This window comes from Cavia porcellus, unplaced genomic scaffold (genome assembly GCF_034190915.1).
Source record: "Cavia porcellus strain 051 isolate PalLab524CR breed Dunkin Hartley unplaced genomic scaffold, mCavPor4.1 scaffold_5, whole genome shotgun sequence".
Classification (NCBI taxonomy): domain Eukaryota; kingdom Metazoa; phylum Chordata; class Mammalia; order Rodentia; family Caviidae; genus Cavia; species Cavia porcellus.
Window position 1 is genome coordinate 23,566,803 of NW_026947488.1, and position 25,849 is coordinate 23,592,651.

At 42.4% G+C, this 25,849-nt stretch overlaps 1 pseudogene; it reads left to right on the plus strand.

Moving 5' to 3' along the window:
- Nucleotides 1–331: 331 nt before the first annotated feature.
- Nucleotides 332–9,026, plus strand: LOC111756165 (heterogeneous nuclear ribonucleoprotein K-like; annotated as a pseudogene).
- Nucleotides 9,027–25,849: the final 16,823 nt, after the last annotated feature.

Here is a 25,849-nt window from a genome sequence, read left to right on the forward strand (position 1 = left end):
TGCTCATGTTTACCCAGGATGCCTGCCAGCTCACCCCTCAGCCCATGCCAAGCCCAGAATAACAGCACTGACGGAGTCCAGGAAGGAGGTGTCGAGGGCGGAGGGCTGTGCGGGGCCTCCTAGAAGCACGGTCACCAGGCCAGAGCCGGCACGGGTCATTCTCTCCAGGCCTCTCTGCTTCTTCTCCAGCAGGCTTGGGCGGATGCCCAAGGACTCCCACTGAGAGGCCTCGAGGCTGTGTGATTTGTTTCAAAAGGGCAAAGAAACATTGCTTCAAAAGAGAAGTGGTGAAAGGGGACGCGGCTTCGGCCTCCACAACACAGGAGGCACCATGAACCTTACGGGTCGCAGGTGGGCAAATGGGGCCGACACAGAAGCCTGAGCACTGACAACACCATCCCTAGGATGCTCACAGTAAGCAGCAGTGACCTGCGCTCTCCGAAGTCAGCACCATGTTTTCCCTGTGAACTGAGCTGGGGGTAAACCAGCTCACCTAGAGTCCTCAGCATACTGAGTGCAAGCAGGAAGCAGGATCCGGGGAATCATCCTGTGGCATTTGGTGGAAGGGCCTGAAACAGATTGCTTGCCAGATCCTGGATACAGGAAGTAGTATCTCTGCTTACAATTTTCCTTTAGCATCCGCAAGGTCTGGGAAAGCCAGGGTCAGAAGGCTGGGCCCATGAATACGGAGTTGGTTTATAATCCGGCAAGTCTGCTTCTGAATTTACACTCAAGAGGAATGAGAACATGTCCACCCAGAAATCTGGTTGTGAATGTTCACAGCTCACTGTTTCTAGTAGATAAACATGCTAAATGACCGCCAGTTAATTAGTGGATAAATAGCATACAGTATATCCACAAATGGAATATTACTCAGCAATGAAAAGGAATGAAGCACTGAAACATGCTGCATTATACTTAAAAATATAAGTGAAAGAAGCCAAAAGCAAAGGTCATATACCATGTGATTTCTTTTGTAGCTCTCTAGAACAGGCAAATGTATAAACACCAGAAATAATAGGTACCTAAGGCCAGCAGTGATGGTGAACTTTTTCGAGCTTTCAATGATATAAACGGCTCACTGTGGCACACATGCCATAAGGTCACCACCACTGGCCTAGGGGATGATGGAATAGAGGGGGAAGAAAGGTGGCAAAGGGGCTGGGGATTCAGCTCAGCGGTGTAGGCGCCTGCCTTGCAAGCAGGCAGTCCTGAGTTTGATCCCTGGTACCGATAAGAAAGAAAGAAAGAAAGTTGGCAAGTAGAGAGGGATGAGGTGTCTTCTGGGAATAGTGAAACTGTTCCAAAATTGAGGGGATGAACATAGTATGAGCTGCACACTTTAAAAAGCTGAATTGCAAAGCATGTGAATCATATCTTGATAAAGCTATTTTTAAAAATAATTAACAACGAGCAACAGAAAGAACGAAGGCTGAGCCCCAGAATCTCAGACTGGATTCTGACTGTGGAGGTCTACCCGGCTGCGCTGAGTGACCCTGGGCACATGTCCTCCCTTCTCTGGGCCTTCGCTCTCCTGATGTCAGATGATAGAGGACATGGGGAAGCTCTGTGGTGCCACCGTTCTGGGCTCATGCTCACACTCTACAAAAGTTGTCCATGGTCATGTCTGCTCCTTGCCCACCCCGTGAAACCAGAGGGCCTTCAGAGGTTGAATAAACCTCCTGGTTCATGGAGGCCTGTGGCATTTATCACATACAGGTCACGTGTTTCTTCAAGGTGCTTTACGCAAGGCAGAAGGGCTGCTCTCCAGGCGTCGCCCTGGGCCCGTGTTCGGGGTCAGAAGGAAGCCAGAGGCACAAGTAAAGACCCCACTTTCCAACCGCATGCTCTCAACTCCGCATCTGCTCCTTCCCAGGTCATCCTGGAGCAGAAAGACACAGGCCAGCAGAGATCGAGAAGACACGTCCCCCACTGCCTCTGAGCCCCACTGGCCTGGGAGAGCCCACTTCGCAGGAAGCAGAGTTGCACAGCTGCGGGAGGGCCTCTGTGGGCCTCGGGTAGGGACCAGAGGGAGAGTGAGGAAGTCACGTTGTTCTCAGGAAGCTTTGGGAAGGGGGTATTTCTGGGAAATCACCTCGAAAAATTCTGGAGAAAGGAATCTGAAACTTAAAAGTGTCCAGCAGTTTGTTGTGATTTCTTATGAATATTCATAAATATTTACCTCTGCACCTCATCTTACATTTTATGATTTTTCATCATTTCACTTTGCATCCTTTTTAGTAAAGCTGGTCCTTTACAACTAAAATTAAGGCTACAGAGTGATGAAACAGCCTCTTCATCAGAATGACTAAAATTAAGAAGTGAAATATACATAAATATACACACACTTCTCCACTTATGATGGGTTACATTCCAATAAGCCCACTACAGGTTTAAAATATCATGCTGAAAATGTGTTTAATACACCTAATCTATAAAACATCAGCCTACTTTAATATGCGTGAGTAAAATTAATTTTTTGGTGAAGGGGAAAGGGGACTTGGAACCAAACTCAGGACTTGGTACTTGCCAGGCAGGTGCCCCACTGCTGAGTTATAGTCCCAGCCCCTAACTTGGGCAAAATTAGTAACACAAAATCCATTTTATAATAAAGTTCTGAATAGCTCACATAACCTTTTAAATACTGCACTATTGGTAGAAAGTAAAATTGTCATATGGGCACACTTTTGCACCGTAGTAAAGTCTAAATATGAGTTAAAACACCAGGAAATCATTTTAAACACATGCATACACAGACACACACACACACACACAAACAAATGCAACTCATTTTTCCAAAGTGATTGTACCAACTCACACCAGCTTGGACTCTCCTCCCAGAGGGTATGAGAGCCCTACTGCACATCTTCATCAAGGCTCTCTGTATGTATGTGTGTGCATGCACGTGCGTGCATGTGTGTGTTAGTGAGGATTGAGCCCAGACCTTTGTGTGTAAACAGGGAAGTGCTCTATCAGTGAACTGTACCCAAGATCTTTATTTTACTTTGAGTCAGGATCTCACTGAAGTGTCCAGGATGGCCTTGAGCTGACAATTCTTGTATCCCAGCCTCCCGTGTAGCTGGGACTGCAGCTGTGTCCACCAAGCCCTTCCAGATTTGCAGTACTGTATCTTCCAAAGCTGAATGTCTGTCTTTCTATGATATACAGCCTGCAGACAAGAACCCACATGGCCTCCAAAAGACACATGCAAGAATGTTCATAGCAGGTTTTTCCAAAATATCCCATTGCTGAAAACGATGTAAAAACCCAACAGTCACAGAGTAGATACAGAGTTGTGGCACAGTTATCAAGAGTAACACTCTAGGAGAAACGAGAAGGAATGAATGACAGCAGCAGACAGTAATTCAGCTGGATCTCACAACATGGTAAGGAAAAGATGCCAGGCAGCAGGGCACACATGGATGGTTTTATTCACAGGAACTTTGAAACCAGGTAAGTTAATCCATGATGATAGACGCCAAGGTGGTGGCTACTATTAAGGGGTGGTTAACAACTGGAGGGGGCCCCCAGCTATCAGGGGCTTCTAGATTGCTGCTAACGGGCTGAGTCTTGTATTACATACCAGTTAATGTGAGTGTGCTCCATTTGGGAGGAGTCATCAAGTCATTGACTGAAGATTCGTGATTTTTCTGTGCAAGTTATACTTTAATGAGAGGCCCTTCCCTGATAGCATAAGTTTCAGGCCCCTCAGATTTTGGCCTGTGCTCAGGACTACAGGAAAGCTGACATTTACGAGTACTTTGGCTCACGGTTCTCACTGTGGGTAGTACTGCCCACTTGCTGATTTATGAAGCTCTCTTCAGCCACACAGGAAAGAATGCTGGGGCCAGGGTAGAAGTGAGGAGACTTGGGGGGCATCTGCAAAGGGGCTCAATGAAGAAGAAGGGCAGAAAGGCTTCCTCAGCGGAACCCAAGAGTCAGAGAAGCCAAGAGAAGTAGGGGTCAGGGGAAGGATTACTTGGGCACACGCAGGAAGATGGAATCTCCTAGGGGTCCCGGAGCTGGGGCTTAGGAGCAGAGTGAGGTATGATCTTTGGTTCTTCAGCACTGAGCTGGACTGCAGCTGCCTCCCGCTCAGTCAGACCTCGGCCAAGGTTGAGCGCCTGTCCTGCCCAAGCCACGTGTCTGGCAGCACCAGGTCCTGCTCCCCCCAGAAGCCACGCCCTCCCTGGCCAGGTCTCCCTTCACTCCCCAGCTGGCCAGAGCTGCTCAGCTCTGATGAACACCCCACACCCAGCTGCTGGCAGCCACTCAACCCTCACAGCCCTCGATAACAATGGGTCTCTCTTCAGCTGTGACTCTGGTTTTTCTTTTACTTCTTTCCTGTTTCCTTGACCCAGTGCTTGGCAAGGGCCTCCTGGAGGTTGACCTGAATGAAACGTGACAAAGTTGCACCTTGTCCCAAGGAAGGGTTTAGTGTCTGTGGTAAAGTGAGTGGCACTGGCCCATTACACAGTGAGGCATGTGGAGTCCAGTAAGGTGAAGAAACTTGGGGGCCAGGATCCTAACCCTGTAAAGAACAGAGCTGAATTTGAACAATAACAACTACAATGTATTGGCACTGAGCAGTGCGGGCCCAATGCTAAGCACTGTGTACACATTTACCCATTGGTCCTTCATGATGAGCCAGTAGAGGAAACTGCCATTATTGTCAGCCCCTTAAAAAGCCATTTATTGAGCAAGTGGAGAAAAATGTACAAATCATAACATCCCAGTAAGTTTTCACAAACTGAGTCCCCCATGGGACCAATGTCCAGGTTAAGACATAGACTCTATAATACAACATCAAAAGCTCAAATGATGAAAGAGAGGATTCATAAACCGGTGCTGGCTGTGGTGGTGCATGTCTATATTCCCAGCAATTGGGAGGCTGAGCCAGGAGGGTCACCATGAGTTCAAAACCAGCCTAGGCTACATGGTAAGTTCAAGTCCAGCTCAAACTACATAGTGAGATTTTGTCTCAATGAAATCAATCAATCAATCAATCAGGCTTCATTTAAAGCTTTGCTGATTCAAAGGATGTCATTAAAAATGCAAAACATCCACCACATGATGAGGAAAACATTTACAAATCATTTATCTGATGAGTCTAATATCCAAAATATATAAAGAATTTACAGTTTAAGAGTAAGAAGGTGAACAACCTAATAAACAATGGGCAAGAGTTGAATACACATTTCTCAAATAAAGATATAACAATGGGCCAGGGATTTAGCTCAGCGGCATAAGTGCCTACCTGGCAAGTGCGCAGTTGTGAGTTCGATCCCCGGGTACCAAAAAAGATATACAAATGGCTAACAAGCACATGAAAAGATGCTCAATATCATCACCCACTGAGACATGAAAACCGAAACCACAAAGAAGGGCCCCTTCACAGCCTTGTGATGGATGTGCTCATAACAGGCATAACAAGTACGGAGGAGAAGAGCTTCTGGAAACACCACGCACAGCAGCGCTGGGGGACAATCAGGCAGTTTTTCAAAAGTTAAGCACAACTAGTAATTGACTAGTTGACTCCTCTCCTAGTGGAACTGGAGAATGAAAACATGTGCTCACACAAAAGTTGCGTGTGAATGTCTGCAGCAGTATTCAGACAAGTCAAAAGGTAGAGACGAGCTGGCCTGGTGGTATACACTGAGACCCAGGACTCTGAGAGGCTGAGGCAGGAGGGTGGTAAATTCAACAAGCCCCACCTAGGCAATTTATCAATTCAGTGAGAGCTTGTCTCAAAATAAAAAAGGGCTGATACAACTCATTGTAAAGGCCTTGAGCTCAATCCTCGGTATGCCAAAAACAAAAATAAAAATGTGGAAACAGCCCAAATATCCATCAACTGATGAATGGCTAAGTGAAATATGGTACAGCCACCCAACAGAGTATTGTCGTACAGTAAAAATTAATAAAGTACTGATAAATGCTACAACATTAACCTGAATGAAAGAAACCAATCACAAAAGGCCATATATTACAAGATTCCATTTATATGAAATATCTACAATGTGCAAATAGAGAGCACATTAGTACTTACCTACGGGTGGGAGGGGTGAAAATGGGGATCATAGGGGCTGGCTGTTAATGAGTTCTTTTTTAGATGATGAAAATGTTCTAAAATTTGAGAATAATGGTTTTACAAGTCCTACAAATACCCAAAACCTATAAATACTGGATTGCACACTTTAAATGGATAAACTCTCTGGTGTACCTCAGTAAAGCATTTTTAAAATAAAGAGAGTCTATACATCTATTCATGCTTTTCACTCACCCAAATTGTGCCTACTTTCTGTTTTTCTGAATGTCAAAGATAAATGATTTCTGATGAAGTACATGACTAAGATTTCCTTGATATATTTCATTCAGAAGTAACATCCTCTCCTCTGAACTCCCATGGCAAGGCACACCATTCACTCAGAATGACTTGACAGGCACCAGCCGTGTGCCTGGAATGTATTATACTCCACGTGACTAGTTGAGTGCCCATCTTAACTCTGCTACTGTACTGTGGAAGTCTGGGGACAGAAGGGTGGATCTTCCTACCTCTATGTAGTAGAACCGAGAAACATTACCGGCACACAGGGGAGTAGGTGGCATCCACTCTAAATATTACCTTTCACACATTGGCCTCCCCTGAAGAAACAGACACTCAGTGGAAAATTTCCAGGCCTGATTAACCACTTCATCCCTATAGAAACACTCTCATCATGCTTAGTAGGGTTGTGAAAAGATACAAAATGATTAAATGACGGAGACTGCTTTGGTTTCCCTTATGATTGTGCAGGTAAAGTTTTTTAGAGAAGATGGGGCTTATTTCTAGGCTTGTAAGGTGGGTACAGATAGGTGAGAATTAACAAGCATTGTGTCCAAGGTATAAACAATAGTCGCAAATGGTTACAAAATGCCCGTATGCTAGGAGGTTAAGAAACAATAAAAAATTAAAGAATCAAAAAAGTAGTTAGAAAATATCGTGAATCAATTGTTAACAAGTAAAACTTGTCAACATTTGTAGATATAGATAAATCGATACTACAGAAAAATTTATGACCTTATGTGCATGACTCAGAGAAGGAACTAAAAATGGATAAAAATGGACACTCACCCCGAGAATCTGGAAAAGCAATGCTGAACAAACTGAGTAATAGTAGAAATAGGGGCTGGGGATTTAGCTCAGCGGCATAAGCGCCTGCCTTGCAAGCCTGTGGTTGTGAGTTTGATCCCTGGTACCGGTAAAAATACCAAAAAAATAAAAAATTCAAATAGTAGAATTAAAATAATCTGGGGATGAATGTCAGTGTGAAAAGGTTGGATTGAATCCTGAGTAGTGTAAAGATGTTATAAAAAAAGAAAAAGAAACAGCAGACACATACACATAAACAAAATAATATGAATAACAACGAGACACTAATACAGACACCACAACTTTAAAGAAAAAAGGGTAGTCTGAACAATTTTGATTCAATACATTGAAAATTTAAATGAAGCATACCATGTACTAGAAAGGCATAGTATATCAATTTTTACTTAAGATAAAATAGAAAGCCTAGATAATTCTCTAACAACTGAAGAAACTGAGTCAGTTACCTAAAGTCCTTTCTTCAAAGAAAATTTAAACTCCACATGGCTTCACTGGTAATTCTGATATTCCAAGAGGAAAAAAATCTCTTCCAGAAAACATAAAAGGAGTCAATAATCTCCATGTCATTTTAGGAGGTTAATATAACACATCAAAACAGTACAAAGACATTGTAAGAAAGGGAAATTGCATGCTCATCTTACTCAGAAATATTAATCTAAACCCTTCGTGTTAGCCCATAAAGCCCATCTATATATGAACAAAGTACCACAAGTGGTGGCAGTGGAGGGCAGGTAGCCTCACATGATTGGTGTGTCATTTAATACAAAAAATGGGGACTCAGCGGCCAGAGGTTCCCTCCCCAACACCAACACCAGTGGTGAATTTGTAAGTGTCCTGCAGAAAATCTGAGGAGCAACAAGAATGCACAATATCTAGAAACAGTGATGAAATCATTCATTCTGTTTCAGAGAAAGAATGTGGAGGCAGTGACCGGAAAACAGGGGAGACTACTAAGATGCTTCTTGGCAGGCTATAACGCCAGTGTTCCAGCCCCGCACAGCAATCACCCAAGTGCATGTCAAGTGTCATACTGGTACCAAAACAACTGGAGGAATTCTGAAGACCACCATCCCTACCTTGGAAGAGGGCCTGCAGTGGCCGTCAGTCTCTGCAGCCGGCCAGCTCCTAATTGGGACCTGATGCTGTGGAGCACTTAAGTTACCACTAAAAAGGAAGTGACTTGGAGGGTTGTGACTTGATTCATCAGAATCTGGCAGGAAGAATTAGTGAGCCCAACGGTGCCAAATGAAAGCACTTCAAGAGAACACTCAGACAACAAAAACCTTCCAGGAATGCTGTCCTCGTTCCACTGAACCAGTCATTCTATTGGAGAAAAGCCTGCTAGGGTGCTCTGTGAATCTTCCTTGACTTTGTATCTGAATCTCTCATCAAAGAACATGCCTTGCCTTAGGATCCCAATTTCACAGTGAAACCTGTGATTATGGTGCTTTTACAATGATGTTTAATGACCTGTGGAAGTCCTGTGGGATTCCCCATGCAGGAAAAAGGTGATTTTGACAGAATACCTCCTGCTGAGGTGGCTGGGGTGATGGCAGAACTCTGAATTTTCCTCTTCCACAACTACCACTACCAAGATGAGGAAATCTAATGGCCTATGACAGAAGAGGAACTCGGAGATGTTATGCTGGCATAAAGGTTGCTTTCAGTGCTGGTGAAAGCTGGACCTCCAGAGCCCGTTGGAATGGCAGATGGCATCTAACCACAGGGTGGGTCCACACATGCTGATTCTTCCACAGGGGCTCATGCCTCACATGGAAATCTTGGTGGACCTGTTATTGCTACACAAGTAGCTATTCCTAAGATACAACTAGATCTATTACTGCCAAAGGTGGTCAGTGAGTTAAATTCCTCATGAGTTGGAAGCTTCTGCCAAAACTAAAGAGACTTTAGAAGAATCCAAAGCTGGGATCATTACCATTATAGGAACACAGTACCAGACAGGGAATTTGCTTTGGAACAGTGTAAAGCTATATTCCGGAAAGTTATTCTAAGACCAGTAAAGCACAAGAAATCCATTATTTAAAAAAATCTCTCTGTTTAAAAAGCCAACATTCCTCTGCTTTAGAGTCAGCATTTGAGATGTAGTGAGATCTTTGTTGTTAACTAGATAATAATCTCTTCGTTCCTTACAAACAGATTTGGAAGAGAAGCGTGTGCAAAAACTAACATCAAAATTAGAAACAGCAGCAAAGTGAGTGACTTTTATTTTTTAAATGTGTTCTTGGCAGTTTAAAACACATCCTGCCTCATGTAATTATTGTAAACACTTTATGGTCACTGTGAAGATGTGAAACAGGAGATAAACACGAGCCTGCATGTCCCTGTCATCTGTTGAGAGCAGAATGCAGGAGATAATGCTCTTTTGTAAGAGATACTTTAAGGTTGGAAAATAAAATTAGTGAACCAAAAAACCAAAACCAAACAAAAATCTTCCACAATCGTCATGAGCTAATCCTAAGAATACAAGGATAATTTAATGTTAGAGAATCAACTGGAGCTGGCACATGGCTTAATGAGAGCGCAGTTGCTTAGAACATGGAAGACCTGGGGTTCAATTCTCAGCTGAGAGAGGTGGTGGGGGGAATCAATTAAACCAATGAATGTGTTATGGTTTAAATCCGGGGCGTCCCCCCAGAGTCTCAAGTGTTTGGATCATAGGGATGCTGTGCTCATCAGTGGGTTTATTCACTGGTTGGGAGGTGGGGCCTGGTGAGAAGAGGGAGGTCATGGGAGCATGGCCTAGCAGGCTGCCTCTTTGCCTGACTCCTTCTTTTTTTCTCTCTGCTACCTGGCTACCGTGACAGCAGCTTTTCTCCACAGGGCCCTTTCACCGTGCATCTTCCTCCTTGGAGCTGGCCAACCACGGAATGAACCCACTGAAACTGTGAGCCAAAAACAAAACCCTCTCTTCTTTTAATTTTCCAGTGTTGGGTATTTTGTCTTAGAGACCAGGAAAGTGATTAAGACATAGTATAATATATAAGCCGATGAAACAACAAAAACAATACAATCATATCAATAAATCTAAACAACTGATAAAGACTTAATGCTCATTCACGATTTGAAAACCAAAATAATAATCTAGGAAATTATGAACAAAATGAAACTTCCTTAACTTAATATAAAGATTATATCTGCAGCTAACATAACAGTAAAATACTGGACAGTTTAGTATGCCCACAAGATTGATATTACTCAACATTTTGTTTCTTTGATTTTGGATTTCTTTGATTTTGGTTTTTTGAGATGGGTCTTACTATACAGTTGAGGCTGGCCTTGAACTCACTATGTAGTCCAGGCTGGCCTTGAACTCCTGCTAGGATTACAAGTATGCACCACCACACCAGGCATTATTTAAAATTTTATTTAAAATTTAAACTTACAAAAGTATTACTCAGGGAAGTAAGGCAAGAAAAGAAATGAACGAGGAAGATTAAGGGAAGAAACAAAATAACCATCTTTTAAAAATGATATAATGATGAAATAGCCAAATAATCTATTGCTATTTTAATAGAGCTATTCAGAAAATTTAGTACTCTTACTGAATATAAAATAAATGTACTAAGATGTATTTCAGGGCTGAAGGTATAGCTCAGGAGTAGAGTGCTTGCCTAGTATGTGCAAGACCTGAAGCTCAGTCCCCAAAACTGCAAAAGTAAAAATTTGGTACAGTAGCCGTAATAAGAAAGTTTTAAAATGAACAGTTCACAGATATACCATTACATTTGAAAAAATCCACACAAAACTCGGACTGAGAAAACTGCAGCACTTTATTGAAAATCATTAAAGAAAGCCCAGATAGAAAAGGGAAAGCGTCAAGTTAGTGGATTATTAGATCTAATAGGCAAAGTTATCAGTTCTTGCTAAATTGACCTATAGGCATTGTTAAATCTCTATGACAAAATAAATTTCCTAGGATCTGAAAACGTGATTCCAAAAGTTATATGGAAATATAAAGAACTAAAAATAGCCAAGCTCCTCTCTGGAGAACAAGATAGGAAGAATTGCTTTTACCTAATACCAAGACTTAGTGGAAAACTCAGTCTTATTTTATATTTATAACATTTGATTTATGTCCAGTGTGGCATTGCCAACCAGTAGGAAATGAATAATATCGTAAATACGGAGTTTTGGGACAACAGAGTATCCATATGGAAAAACTGGAATTGGATCTATACCTCACACCAAGTCTAGAAATCAAGTCCAGGTGAACCATAAATCAAACTGTGGCTGTTTTTAGGAAATGATATAGGAGAAAATCCTCATGACCTAAGAGCAAACAAAGAACAAGACACAGAGAGCATTTATTATAAAGAAAAAGATTTATGTACTTGACTTCTTAAAACTAAGAACATCTACTTACTGAGAGGTCTTATAAAGAATATAAAAATAGCCAAAATGGGAGAAGATATTGGAGGTTATTGGTATAAATGATGAAAGACTTTTCTTTATTTCTTTCTTTCTTTTGAGGCAAGGTTTCACTATACAGTTCAGGGTGACCTTGAACTCACTTCATGTTAGAGTATTCTGGCACAATAGAGAAACAAAAGTACAAAGTGAACAGGTTTTTGAGTTGAGGACGTGGAAAGGAGCGCACAACCCATGGCGGCTGGGCTGTCTCCTTCCACCAGACACAGAGAGGCAGAGGGTTACATGACCTCTGACTGAAATGGCGCATGGGGCGGATATTGACGACGTGTGAGGAACTGACTGGAATTCTGTGTGTGCAGACAGGAAGGGGAGTTGCAATTAGAGCTAAAGAAGAGGTGGGAAGCAATAGGTGTTCCCGCTTTGGCCTTCCACCAGGTTAGACCACCACCATAACTGTACAGTAATTTATACTAGGGCAAGAACCTTTCACTGCATAGCCCAGGCTGCCTCAAACTTCCAGCAATCCTCCTGCCTCAGCCTCCCAAGTGGTAAAATTACAGGCATGCACTGCCATGCCCGACCTGACTTTTCTAGATTATATAAGAATGATTTTTTAAAAAAGAAAAAACCAGACAACCCAATTGAAAACAGGGAGGAGGATACAAGTACTTCACAAAAGGGGAAATTTAAATGTCAAACAGCCTTATAAGAATCTATTTTGCCCTTCCTGTGAGTTGGTACCATTTGCAGGCCACAGGGTAGAGAACAAGAGCCAGACGTTTCCTGTGAGTTGGTGCCATGCATGGGCCACGGGGAGGAGAACCTTCTAGTGTGTGGGCTGGGAGACAAGAAGAGCCCAGGCTCCCCCCACACCCTGTGAGCAAGTGGCCAATCCCAAGAAACACAGGCCGAGATGATAGCTGTTGAAGTAAAATACTTAATGCTTGTAGTGCTTAGCATTTCACTGACTTTGCAGCCTAAAGCTGGTAGTCTGATCAGCTACTCAGGTGCTACACAGTGTATCACCTATTGGGGGAATCTCCTTCTGAAGGTGGTGGCTATCGTTAATTCCCCATTATCTTGTTTTAAAGTCCTGTATAATTTTCGTTGTTTTGTTTAGTTTGATTTTATTGTAACCAATGGCATGGGCAGCTGTTTCAAAGACAACAAGATATATTATGGTAGCCATTTTGGATTTAGTATTATCTTGTTTTTAAGTCTTGTATTGCATTCATTGTTTTGTTTTTATTGGTTGTATTCTGTTCTGGTTTATTTGATTTTATTATGTCTGATGGTATGGGTAGTTATTTTGAAGACAAAAAAAAAGCATTATGGTAGCCATTGTTGATTTTCTATTATCACTTACACTGTTTGATTGTCTTTATTTTGTTTAATATTATTCTCTTTAAAATTAAAAAATGTATTTTTATAAACATAAATATAAAGTTTTAACGAGCTTTAACAGCAAATACATATCTAATATATAAAACAATGCCCACACAACTGACTAAAATTTAAGATTGTCCATCAAATATTCTTAAGGACGTGGAACAAAAGGAACTTCCATAAATTGTTGGTGGAAATATGAAGTGATTCAATTTAAGAAAGATTACTGGGAAATTTCTCTTAAAATTATAGCTACACATACTGCATCATCCATCATTTCCACTCTTGTACCCTACAGAGACTCATGAAAATGTACAAGAACATGTTCAAGAATATTCATAACATCACTGTTTATAGCAGCACCAAATAATTCAAATGACCTTTAACAACAGAATGGAACTATGCAGTGGAATACATTTTTCAACAGGATACCATGTAACAATGAAAATGGATGAACAATAGCCACAACGCCAAAATTGACTCCTAAAAACAATATTTAGCAAAAGAAATAAGACACAAAATGATGCCCATAATATGACTACATTTAGACAGAGATACTAAACAGTATCTCTGCATCAAACCACAATGGATTGATGTGGGCTACACACATAAATAGCATATCAATCAGCCTAAGTTACGCTATAATAGAAACTTCAAAATCTTGGTTTAAAACAACAAAGATTTCTTTCTTTCTCATATTAATATGTACTGCAGGTTGGCTACATCTCCCTTCCCTGTATTTTTTACACATCTCTTTTCCATGTATTTTTAGTCTGGTTTCCAGACTAAAGAACACCCCAGTGTAGGACATGCCAGTGTCACAGGTCTGGGGGAAACAGCCATGGCAGAACCATATGATGACAATACTTAGTGAAGTATTGAAACTTTCTGTGAAGCAGTGATACAACTTTTACTCATGTTCCACTGGCTAATGTGAGGCATATGGTACAGCTCTCATCTGGGGACAAGAAGTATACCCCTACCAGAGAAGGTGCTGGAAGACACATGTTCAATAGAGAATGGGGGCAAATATTTTTAACCAGTGGCCTCCAGGTTGCCATAATCCATGATCACTTTTCATCTTTATCTTGCAGCATTTGATATAATTGACCATGTCCTCTTTATTTCCTTCACTGGCCCTCCTCATAACCTCACTGTGACCAGTCTCCTTTGGTGGCTCCTCCTCCTGACCACCAAATCAGAGTCTGAGAGCTTGGTCCTTAGACTGCTTCCCTGCCTTCCTTACGTGCTTGTCCTTGGTGAATGCATCTTGTTTATGACTTTAAGCACATTCACATAGCAAATATCTAACCCAGACCTCACCACTAAAGTCCAAATGTCCACTGACATCTTAATGAGGAGGCTCCTGAGAGCCTCAGACTTAATATGGATGAAAGAGAATCCTTGATTTTCTCTCCTAACCTGCTCCTTCTTAGATCTGCCCCATATCAGAAACTGGTGCCACCACCCATTCAATTACTCAAGACTCACACCTGCAAATCACCCTCAATCATCTTCCCCTTGTCTACATCCAAGCCATCAAGTCCAGTTGATTTGCCTCCCAAGAATAGCCAGTTTGTGACCATCTCATCACCCCCATAGTGACTACCTGGGCTATGTCACCAGAAACTTTCACTGGCATCAGGGTAGCAGCCTCCAGGGGTGTCCTTCTGCCACCTACAACACTCTCCCCTCAGAAGCCAGAAGAATGTTTTCAAGGCAGAAATTCAGTGACTTTGTGCCCTACCTAAATCTTTCAGAGTCTGCTCGGGAACAGATGCGCCTCTTGTCACTCCCAGATGCCCGCTATATTCTAACCAAACTTGACTTTTTTTGTTTCTCAAATACTCAAAACTCTTTCCCTCTTCAGGGCCTTGTACAAAGCTATTCTCTCTGTCTTGAAACTGATGCTCCAGTTATTTCTTACTATAGAACAACCATCCCAAATGTGGGCTGAAGTCCTTGGAAGGATCCAAGAAGCTGCTGGATGCTCTGGACGACTCACATATGTGGCCGGAAATCAATGCTTTCAGTGGCTGGGAGCCCAGTTGGAGCCTCCCTGAAATGCCCATACTTGGATATTCCTATGACCTCTGTTTCTCACAACATAACAGTTGAGTTTCAAAAGAAAGTGGCCTAAGAAACAGAGTTCCAAGAATCCAAAAGCAAAAGCTTCCTGAGTAGTTACATCCAAATGACACAGCATTTCTTCTGCCATATTGTATTGGCCAGAAGTATCACAGGGCCTACCAAGAACCAAAGGGTAGACAGACTTCATCTCTTGATAAGGAAGGTAAGTCACCCTGAAGGGTGGCAGGTGGGATGAGATATATTATTGCAGCTGTCTTTGGGAAACATGATCTACCCATAGTGTTTTGTTTTTTTGCAGGGGAGGGAGGATCAAGGATTGAATCCAGGGCTTTGACAATGAACTACATCCCCAGAATCCACCCCTTCTTTTTCAAAAAGTTTTGATATGGGGTCTCACTATGTCACTAAGTTGCCCAGACTGGGCTCCAACTTGCCATCTTCCTGCCTCAGCTTCCTAAATTGCTGAGAGTACAGAAATGAGCCACCATGCCCAGCCTTTAGCTGGTTCCTTGTCATCTATGCCTGCACTGAAATGTCTCCAATAGCTCTTCCCTGCAGTAGTCTCTCCACAGCATGCCACCTATTTTTGTCATAGCACTTAATATCACCTGCCGTTACCTGATATTTCCAATGAGATTACATCCAGATAAACCTGTTGCAAGTTCAAAGTATTGTAAGTAAAAATGCATTGAATATAAATAACCTGCTGACTGTCACTGTGTACCTGATGGGCTGTTAACCTCCGCGATCCTGACTAGGAGCTGCAGCTCCTTGCCACTGTCCAGCATCTCAAAAGAGTATTGCTGCCCATATTGACAGTCTCGAGAAGATTAGAAATCAAAATCTGAAGTATGGTTTCTAGTGAATGTGTAGCACTTTCACTCATCTCAAAGCTGCAAAGTTGTAAATGAGCGAGCATAGGTTGCACCATCATAGGCTGGAGACCATCTGTGATTGCATCTCATCTTCCTGCAGTTGCATCTAAGCACCTGAGAGTAGGGATTTTAGCCTGCTCAATGCAGAGTCATTTCCCTTTCAAGAGAAGCCTGGTACACAGTAGGTGCTGACACATTATGAGAATTGCTCAGTGTAACTGTGGGGAACACATTTATACACAGTAGGCAAGAAGTTCTTGTGAATATCCTGGGGACATCTTGCAAATCTCTTGAGGACAAGCAACCTGCAATAGAAAGGGTGCAAGCAGGGACAGGATGAGCTGCCTCCAGGGGTGCTGGAGAACGAACTCACCTCAGAGGGGGAGGCTGTTGCGTCCCCAGCCAGGCCTCAGCTCTTGCACTCAGCCTGGGAGACAGCCTCTCTCCTTTCTTTTGGCTCTGCTCAAAGTCATTTTAATCCTGTGGTATTAACTGCTGAAATGGGAAATAGTTGCATCTTAATCTTATCACTTAACTCATGACCTTTATATCCGGAGAAAACCCACAGTTATTTCTGTTCCCTCTTCTTACCCTTCCCACCAGACTCAGCTCCTAGTGTGAATTCTCTGGTCACACTAGTGTGGGGTGTGCAGGGCCAGCAGAGCCAGTCACCAAGTACGGAGTTGAGGGAGTCTGTCAGAGGGCTTCAGAGGCTCCTGTCACCTACAACGTTTTTCCAGCACCAGAGATCTCCTTTACATAAGTAAATCATTGGAAAAAACAAAACATTGACACTTTGTCTAGTTTTATAATGAGTTTTCCATGTTTAACGTCATTGAATCGCCCCATAAATACCCATGAGGTAGAGACCACTGTTAGCTCCCTGGTCACCCTATACATGGAGACTTGAGAACAGAATATTCTCAGTCCAGACCATACATGCTCCTGGCTTTTGTTTTTGTAACTCTGTTTTTCATACTAAACTTCCCAGGGGCCCCTGATGGCACAATACACTTCAGAAGAGCTGCATTCGCTAGAACTGACAGGAGATCAGAAATCTGCCCATTCAGCTCTCCACTGTAGCCCTCCACACAGCTCCCCCCAAACCACTAATGCATGAGTCCACTATCCTTCCCACAGAGGTGGGCCAGATGAGCACCCGAATGGAGTTACAACTCTATGCTTTTCAGGATCTTGGGTGCAACATTTCTCATCTGCAAAGTGGGCTGCGGCATTCCTGCTTCAGTAAGGTCATTGTGGAACTGAAAGAGAGTGGAGGGTGTAAGGACGCCTCACCAGGGTGGTCCTCACCAGCCGGCTTAGTTATTAGGAGCAGTAACTAGCCCCAACTCCTAAGACTACATATCCGGGCCAGGGAGGAGGGGTCACAGCTGCCCCAGCCCCTGCCAGGGACACGGACCAGGTGGCGTTGCTGGGTCTGCTCACAGCTGGTACACAGTGAACAGATGCAGAGTCGCAAGGCCACTAATAAATCTGTACAACTCCAGAATGTCTTCTCCCACCCCAAAGGGGCCCCTCCTCTGACAGGAACCCCTGGAGGGCTGGGCCCAGCTGGCAGCAGGCCCAAATGTTGCCCGATCCATAGATAACTCTAATAAACTCCCCCTCAAGCTGTTGGCATTAACCTTGCTGTCCACCTAGAGGCCAGGGGCTGGGGTTAACTCTTCCCTTCGCAGCTCCAGGGAAATGAGAGCACAGCATTGAAGAAGGGCTGTGGTGATCACCTATTGCAGCTTAAATGACCCCAGAACTGAGTGGTCAGAACGAGGAAATTGTTTCTTCATGTACCCAGCACGAGCCAGGATGGCAGTCTCAGCCCTTTTATTGGCTTCTGATGATTCTTTTTTATTATTGTTGTTAGACTGGAGTAAGTTAGATGAGCCAAGAGGAGGAGGTATCAAGGAGTGTGAAAACCAGGAAATAGGGATCACCAGGGGCCACCTTGGAAGCTGCCTAGGTTGGAAGCTGCCCACCTCATGGGTCTACTGTTGGGCCTAGCAGCTGAAGACACATGCAGCTGTCAGGCCGGCTCACTCTCCAGTGCACCTGCCTGGGGAGCCAGCCTTGCCCTTAGCACCCTATTACAGCTGGTTTGTCCTACTCATCAGTGGGCCCTACAGACCTGAAACCCTAAATAGTTCTCAAATATGACAACTCACGCTTTCTAGAGTATTACTACTGTAATCGGGCACCCCCTTTGTCTCTCTGTCCTCCACTGGTCCCCCTGCCTTTTTCTGTGCCTCAAAACTCACCCTACCCCTCCTGTATCACCTGTCTCTTTCCAGTCTTAATCCCAGGCAGATCATCAAAGCACAGCTCTGATCCCAGCTTTCCTGGGTGGAAATCCTTCATGCATTTCCCAAGAGTTTCAGCATCAGGACCTAAGCCTGTTTGTGGATCACAAGATCCTGTAGATGCTAGATGACCCTGAATCCTCCCCAACTGCACTAGATTGAGGATTCTTCTTGCTCTTTGTGCACCCACAGTATGCCCCCTTTTGGGGCCTCACATAAGTCTTGTGCCCTCCTGACACCAGTTTTGCTCACCCTTTTCTTCCCCCAGGAATGCATTCCTTTCCTGTTCACTTACCTGACCCTCATCATCTTTTGGGTAAACCTTTGGCTCTCAGCTCAGAAGTCACTTTCCCACAGATCTGTCACCCAACTAGCTCTGAAGCATCTATGGAAAGCTCATTTTTTGTCACTGAACTTTTCCCAAACACAGTTTCCCTTTTGTGACAGTTACCAGGAATGTATTGGCAAGTGGCAGGAACTGTGCTTGGTTTTGCCAGCTAACACCATAGTGCCCATCACCAGTGACTACTTAGCACAGTTTAAAAAAAAAAACTTGAAGTCCTTGGGCAGATGGTAAAACTACAAACTTAGAAGACATAAATCTATTAGAATCACAGAGCTCAAAGTGGGCTCAGGATCCAGTCATCAACCTTTTCATCTCCAAAGAGGAAATTGAGGCCCAGAGACAGAGTGAGAACAGAGAGGAAGCCAGGCAAGTGGCACAATCTCTCACTTGCCATATTCCATCTGTCACAAGCCCCATTTGCCTCTGTCACTATCTAACCTTCATCATGGCATTTGACAGTTGATCACAGATCACCTTCTCAGCCCTCAGACTTTGACACGAAGATGCCAGGAGCCTCTAGTAAAGTTTCCTTGCTGGTAAATTCCTTTCCTAGTTTTGCAACTACCAAGATGTACAATCAGTCCAGAAAACATTCATTTAACTCCAAATGAAGAAACAGCTCTACTTTTGAAAACTCTCCACTTTGGGTTCCTTCCAGAGGGAGTCAGACCATTTGAGCTGGTTAGGATCTAAATGTCCTTGTCCAACTCCAGAAAGGCCACTGAGGCCAAAGCAGGACAGAGACCTTCCTGAAGTCCCACAAGGAGTCAGTGGTAGTCTGGGACCAGAGCCTGGCCTGCCCAGCCTCGGGCCTGTGCTGTTCCTCTACAATAAGCTGCAAGTTGCCAGATGGGATGAACGTGAAGGTACATGCAGGCTCTGCTATGACCCAAGACCAACAGATTGTTCAGAAGATGAAGGGTTCCTAGATCATAGTCAGTTATGCAGACTCCTGTCACAGATACTTATCCAAGAGAAACTCTCTACCCACACAACTGGAAAACTGGTATCCAAAAGCTTGTGCAAATTAGATGCCAACATTTAAAACTTGAGAGATTGTTACACATAAACCCAAATAAATCAAATGATCTAGCAATATAATTGAGCACATGCTGACACTTGGCTGAACTGAGAAGTAGCTATTCAAGCAAGTCACACACTTTCCTGTCCCCATCTGACCAAACTTCCTCCCTCCCATCATATTTCTAATCCTTGCATGCCATTAAGTTTGCTGACCCTCTTCTGCTGGGTTCAAGCCCTTCTGTTACCTGCTCCCAATCCTGTGTTCCCACAGGCTCTCACTGGTACCTCTAGAGATAGGGAAATCATTTCTAGTTGGTTTCTTCGCTGTCAAATAGATGTACGGGCAAGAGAAGAGCCTCATTTAAACTATGGCTTATTCGGAACCATGCATAACAAGTTAGGTATAATGTGATTCCAGAGCCTAAAAAACATTAACTGTCTCATAAACACAGATCTCCGTGCTTATTTTGGTTCAGGCAGATAAGAAAGCCACCACTGGGAATGGCTTCACAGACTTCCAGGCCATCACAATGAAATCCAGATGCCACTGCATTCCAGTTAAACTAGAGGCCATGTCTGGATGGTCCTCCCAAGCCAAAAGAGTAGTGGTGGGGCCCTACTTTGGATTCTCAAGCAACAATAAGTTTCTGACCAATTGCCTTTCCATGACACAGCAGGCTGGGCCAACTCCCAACCTCCACAAGAGCTGTCACCATCACCCGCATCTCCCAATCCACAGCAGGGATGGAAGGTAAGTTTTACAGCAATGTCAGTGACTGAGAACTTCTTCAGGAGGTAGCCTAGGTGATCTGGGCGGGCACTTTTCATAAAATTCACGGCATGCTTTAAATTTTAAAATATCAATGGGTTTGTTCCCACCACATTTATCAGTATCCCAATCTCAAAACGAAATGAAATATTAATAGTCTGGACTATTGGTTCTGGGAGGGACCTTGTGTAATTCATCTCATTCAGTTCACCACCACAATCAAGTAGCTCTTATAGCCTCTCAGCCAAGAAGGGTCAGCCAGCCTTAGGGAGCATGAGCCCTCCTGATAATGGGTCTGAAGCTCTCCATACTGAAACTTCTAGCCCTTGCCCCCAGCTTTATCTTCAAGGCAAAAACTATTCCCACCCCCCCACCCTACAGCTACAATAACTGAGCACATCTTGCCTGCTTTCTCTTTTTCTGAGATTACATCTCCCAGATCCTCCAGTCCTCCTTTAGAGGACTGGGATCTGAGGTTTGGCCACCTTCCTGCAATTGGCTGGTGTCCATCTTCAGCATCTGTCCATCTCACAACAGCTGTGACCTTAGGAGGACACACTGCTTGCCGCAGGGCCTCCAGAGAGGAAAGGCTGAGTCCAGCTGTGCCTCATCTGAGGCTCCTCTCCCCAGAGATCGTCTGCTCACTCTTCTGTATCAGCAGTTATTTCCTTAACAAACATGTAGCTTAGTTTATTTGAGCAATATTACTTCAAGTCCCCATAATCCTCTGATACAGAGCCTATTGTTACTGTTCTGAACATGCAGAGGAGATGCCGAGGTGCAGAGGAGACCTGAATCTCAGGCTAAGATGCATCCTTGTTTATAACCACCCCAGTGCTCCTGTCCACACAGTTGCTATGTTTACACATGAGAGAAGGTTTCTAGGGAGGACTGGAAATACTTGGCTCTTCCTGATAAGTCAGCCTCGTACCCAGATGTGATGTATCCGATGTCATCAGTTTTGCAGTATTAGAGTTGGAAAAGCAATTGGATTCCAAACTCAGGGTTCTTTGGCTTAACCTAGAGCATGCTGAGTGGACTAATCTGATTTAATTGAAGTGGAAATAAATTCTGCAGGGTATCAATTTCACTGAGATCCTATCTAGGGAAGTGAAATGTACTGTAATCGGGCTTTTTCTTTTTTTTTGAGACAGGGTTTCACTATGTGTTATACTAAGATGCTGAAAAATTAAAATAATTGATTAAAAGATAATTAGCAAAAATAGTTACTTAAAAGGATAGTTATTAGCAATATTGTCATTGTGTACTGAGCTCGTTACCCTAGTAACCAAACACCAACCACATAGTTATAAATTAACTGAATACGTGTTATGCTGTTCTGTAAGGCGTCATCCCCCCTACCTTAAGTAACTTGTGTGCTATGTCAACCTGTGTTCCCCCTTGTAAGAGACAAATGATGCTGTGTCAACCATTGTTCCCTTTATGAGAGACAAATGTTCCTGGAATTGGCAGACCAAGGGCTATGAATTGGTTAACCACCCACTGTGAAATGCTTCTTACCTCAAGCAAAGGGGAACAAAGGCCCACCTTGTTTCTGTTTCTCATCACTATGTACTTAATGATCAATGAGCTAATCATAAATGAACTATAAAAATCAGTTAAAACTCTAACTCAGTTACACAACTTTTCAAATTCCATCTGCACTGCGTCGCTGTGCAGATAAAAGCGCTTCTTCCTAAAACATTGTCGTTTTGCCCCATCTTTTCCATCTCAGGGGTTTTGCCCCATTTTTCATCTCAGGGGCCTTTTTGGGAAGTACAACACTATGTAGTTCATCTTGGCCTTGAGCTCACCAAGGCACCCAGACTAGCTTCGAACTCAAAAGAAATTCTCTGCCTCAGTCTCATGAGTGTTGGAATTACAGTGTGTGCCATCATGGCCAGTTTCTAATCTGGCTTTGCGCCTGGACATACATCAAACCGGTGACTATTAGAGAGTAGGTGTCTGGAGCAGGGAGGGAATGACCCAATATAAATAAACATCTGAGATTTTGAAAGTCCATGTGTTAGTAAATATTAGTAAATGAATAGAGATCTTATTAATACCCCAATAACTCAGAAGACATCATGTCTCTGCTGGTCTGAAGTGCATATTATAGTGGACCAAAAAGGTACAAACCGTCTTAAAGGGCACTGTGCAATGGTGCAATAGCTATAGCCAGAGAATCTCCCCAGGGGATGAGTGTTTACTGCTGAAGCTCATCTTGCTCTGTCTCTTGCCTATATGAGTAAGGCACTCCTCTCTCTAATGCCTGTGCGAGTTATGTTCCTGGGCCATCGCAAAGCCTACAAGCCACGCAGTGGGCTGACATCCTGAGTTGCTGCTCCTAGGGGCAGGTGTTGTTATTCTCGTTCCTCTCCTTCCTACAAAGACTCCTCCTTGGAAGTGGTGATAGGTATCATGCACTCAACAAACTGTTTTAGGCTCTGTGGGCCGGATGACCTCTGTCTCAAACACTCACTTCTGCTGTTGGATGGTAAAAGCAGCTGCAGACAATAGGCACACAAATAAGCAGGATTATGTTCTAGTGAAATTTTACAAAAGTAGGCCAAAGGCCATGTGTTGATCCCGCACTAAGCTATGCGAAAGTCATATCACATCAGCAAGCCAGGCTCTCCTACTTAAAAGAGCTTTTCAAACATTAACAAAACTTCTCTCCAGCTGATAACCAAAACATAACCACTCATGAAATTAACACATAGATTTAGCTTGATACTTCCTGCCATAAAACTGTCTCTACACAGTTCCAGCTCTCTTGTCTTCAAAGTATCCTGGCATCTCTGATATTGCCCTAGGAGGGGGAAAACCACAACTCACATATGTGATAGAGAAGGACACTGATAAGGCCACCAGACAAATCCCATATTCCAGAATCAGTCAATAACCATCACCTGAGTTGGGGATGTGTTCAGTGGTAAAACATTTGTCTGGCATGTGTTAAGCCCTGGGTTCCATCCTCAGTATTGCAAAATATTAAAAAATAATTTTTAAAAATCAGCTTTCCAATTTATATCTTCAACTTAGAGAACTGAATGCCTCTCTATTGCTCAACTTCCCTTCCCTCCTAATGATAAGAGCAATAAAATTCTTTCTTTCTTTCACAATTTCAGGCCCATCATTCATGCTAAATTCTATTTAGTCCAGCTGAGTCTGATTTTATTACATAGATTCCCTTTTATCTTCTGTAACACAGAGCAACAAATTGGGAGGCAGGAGAGGGCTGCAGGAATTTGGAGAAAGATTCTCTTTCTCTGGACCTCAGTTTCCCCCTTGTGTAAAACAAGGCTGCAGGTTTTCTATGACTAGCATCTTCCACCAAACAATAGAGGGTGATGAAAAGAAAGTTGGAGATAAGGGGGACTTGGGGTTGAATTACAGTTCCGGCACACACCAGCATCCTACCCTTTGGCAGGTCATGACATCTCTGAGCCTGTTTTCTCTCTGGTAAAATGGAATTACTGTGATGTTACTAAGTTGTTATAAGGAATAAAAGGGGGAAATATCTACAGCTCCAGAACAAAAGCTGGCACATCATTTCATAGGTAGTGAAATGTTCACTTCTCCCTTTAAGCCCTTGTCACATGATTTACAAATGTTATTTTGGAGAGGGTGTCTCATTTTCTTTGTAGTGTGTGTTAAAGAATCTACAGTTTTTAATTTGAATGACAACTGATTTATGTTTTTCTTTTGTTTTGTTGTTATATCTATGAGAGCTTTGCCCAAACCAAGATTACAAAGATTTACTCATGTATTTTCTCTTAAGAGTTTTACAGTTTTATTTCTCTTAGGTCTATGATGCATTCTGAGTTAGTTTTTGTTTATGGTATGCAGAAAGGGTCAAACTTCATTTTTTAACGTGGATACCCTGTTGTTTCAATAGTAGTTGCTGAGGAAGCCATTCAGTCCCCACTCAATTGTCCTGGCAATGTTGTTGGAAATTAATTGACCATAAAAGGGAGGGTTAGTTTCTGGAATCTAAATTCTATTTAGTTGATCAGAGTCTAACCTTATGATACTACTACACAGAGTTGATTACTGTAGCTCTATAGGAGGCTCTAAACATGGGACCATACATCCTCCAACTAGTTCTTTTTGGGCAATTTCCTTGTGCATTTTAGGATCAGCTTGTCAATTCCTGCAAAATTGTCAAGTTCTGCAAAAAAAAAAAAAAAAAAAAAAAAAAAAAAAAATATATATATATATATATATATATATATATAAATTTCACAATGTGCCTGCTGGGATTTTTATAGGGAATTCATTGAATCTATAGATCCTTTGAGAAATATTATCACCTTCATTATATTGACTTCCAATCCATGGACATTGAATGTTCTCCTATTTTTGTAGGCTTTCTTTTTTTTTTAAATTTTATTTAAAAGGAAAAAGAGAAAAAACAAAACAAAACAAAGCAGTGTAAGGGTACAATTAATACAGAACTACAAAAAAAAAAACAGTAAGAAATCACCAGTTAATAGATTACAATTATCATCCTAGAGACAGTTGCTCAAGTAACAGTATCAAAGCATACAAAGTGGACAATCAGTGAGACTGCAAACAGCTGTGTTCAGTGATCCATTAATATGGGCATCTATTTAACACCCCTAAACACACTTGCAGTTGTATACTTTAGAGCACTTTTTTTTTGTAGGCTTTCTTTTCTTCTAATAATGTTTATTAATTCCTTTTAATGTTTTATTATTTTAATAGTATAAGGTTTGTGCTTTATTGTTGAATTTATTCCTGATTTTTATAATGCTTTTATAAGTAGAATTGTTTTCTTAATTATATTTTTGGATTGTTCATTGCTGTTTAGGAATACAATTGATTTTTTATATTGCTCTTTTACATTGGAAGCTTGTTGAATGTATTAGTTCTAATAGCTCATGTCACCTGCAAATATTGGCAGTTTTACTTGCTTTCCAATTGTGATGACTTTTATTTCATTCTTGACTAACTGTCATGACAAGACTATCCAGTACAATAATGAACAGAAATGGTGAAGGAAACCATCTTTATTTTTGTTATTGCTCTTAGGGTGAAACATCTTAGTCTTTCACTGTGAAGTGCGAAGTTCATTGAGAATTTTCCAGATGCTATTTGTCAAGATGGAGAAGGTCTGTACTCTTTGTTGCATGTTTCTATGAATTTGATATGTTGTGCTTTCATTTTCATTCAGTACAAGATACTTTCTAATTTCACTTTGATTTTTTTTATCCATGTGTTTGTTTAGTTTCCAAATATTTGAGAATTTTCTCTTTCAATGTTGATACTCAATTTAATTCTTCTATGGTGACTTCACATACTTTCTATGCCTGAAATCCTTTTGTGCTTACTAAGATTTACTTTATGACCCTGAGTGTGGCCTGTAGTGGTATTACATGTGCACTTGAGAATAATGCCCTAGAAATGTCAACTGGGTCAAGTGGTTTAATAGTGTTGCACAAGTCTACTGTATCCTTGATTTTCTACCTACTTATT